The sequence below is a fragment of the Oryx dammah genome, unplaced genomic scaffold (genome assembly GCF_014754425.2).
Source record: "Oryx dammah isolate SB20612 unplaced genomic scaffold, SCBI_Odam_1.1 HiC_scaffold_6, whole genome shotgun sequence".
Lineage (NCBI taxonomy): Eukaryota > Metazoa > Chordata > Mammalia > Artiodactyla > Bovidae > Oryx > Oryx dammah.
Genome location: NW_024070190.1, coordinates 28880965 through 28882673, shown reverse-complemented (window position 1 = coordinate 28882673; position 1709 = coordinate 28880965). Strand labels below are relative to the sequence as shown.

Here is a 1709-nt window from a genome sequence, read left to right as displayed (position 1 = left end):
AAAGGTCCCATTATTTTCATTCAAGTCTTCAGCCACAAAGTTACACCTTATTCTCATACAAGATAAGGGTTGGTAGGGGATTAAGGAGGTACACAGGATAAAAGCAAAAGGGAACAAACACTTTTACAGGCATATCCCAGTTACCATGAAGGTTACATGTCAGGTTAATTTACAAAAGTAGTGACAGAACCATGATTTCAGTGATAATCAACACCTTTTAAAAAACCAGAAATACTAAGGCAAGCATGCAAAATTCAGAGTATAAAAAAATGCAAGGGCTGGCTGCCCAAACAGGTATTTCCCTCAGAAAGAGGGATTTGAAAATGCTGCACAGAACCAAAGGAATTAGAAGCTGAATTAGCAGACCCATTTCCAAATGGGCAGACATTAACTGGTAAAGCTTACTCAGTCAGATTAAGAATGTATAGACATCTAATTCCTCGTGCTATCCGCAACTACATGTATCTAAAATACAAGGAGATAAATATCCAGAATACATCAAACCCACTGATTTAAACAAAATATTTCAAGGGAGGGGGTGAAGTTGTTATTATAGTATAGCAGCACATTACACATATTTAAGAGATTAAATGGAAAGAAATAATCTCATTTTAATGCTCAGTTTTGATCAACACAAGTTTCCAGCCAACTTTCTGATGTAGAGCAAAACAAGTATATTCTTCAGTTTTCTTCTACATTTTTTTTTTTCTTCTACATTTTTTTGGGCCTATCTTTCAAAACTGAGCACTGGGTATTTTTAATGTAAGTAATGGGATGTTATATGTACATTCTAATTACACATTTTAGGAATAAACAAAATGCATATTTCAGTAATTCATAGTGTATTTATAAAATTAAAAGCTCTCTATCAAAATAACACTTTTCACTGGGAAAAAGAAATAAAACAGACAAATGGATCTACACAAAGTAAAAATTTAACTTTGGTAGACTTCACTGTGGAGGACAGTCCATAACAAGCTTATCTGCCCTTACTCCCCCAGGGCCGATCATCTTCTGAGTTAAGGTTTTTAAAATATGTTTTAATTGAGATCATTATGTTGACATTTGTTTCTCATTCCACAGCATCTTCAGCCAAGCTCTGAGCACTTACAGTTCTCTAATTGCTGGGAGCTTAGTCAGGAGCATCTGGAACACTGGTGGTGGAAGAGTTTGTCGCAACACTTGCATTAACTGCTGTGGCTGTCCACACACAGTAGTCGCATTTGTCAGATGGTCTACGCCCTTCTCATACTCACCTTGAGCTAGTAATTCTTCCACCAAGCTGTATTTCTTCTAGAAAGAATTTCTGAACGGCTTCAGCATCTTTAAGCTCAGGTAACTTGGAAAGCCCAGCTCTCTCCTTGGCAAGCTTTTGTTTGTTTCTTCGTTCTTGCAGCCTGTTCTTGAAGTTGGGGTCACTCCGTCTCTTGCAGTCGAAGTAAATGCAATAACTGATGAAAAGGGCCCCGCACACTCCAGCAGCTATGGTGCTGTTCTGGCCCACCATCTTCTCTCCACCGAGGAGCCGGGTCAGCTGCGGCGGGGCCTGCAAAGAAGCCATTGACCGCGAAGCCTCACTACTGCTGTGATTTATGTCAGTGTTCTGCCTACATTTTCCTCTAAGAGTTTAATAGTGTCCAGTCTTGCATTTAGGTCTGTAATTCATTTTTAGTTTATTTTTGTGTGTGTTGTTAGTGTTCTGTTTCATT

At 38.6% G+C, this 1709-nt stretch overlaps 1 pseudogene; it reads right to left on the bottom strand.

The window, feature by feature from the left end:
- Nucleotides 1-895: 895 nt before the first annotated feature.
- Nucleotides 896-1507, bottom strand: LOC120865267 (annotated as a pseudogene).
- Nucleotides 1508-1709: the final 202 nt, after the last annotated feature.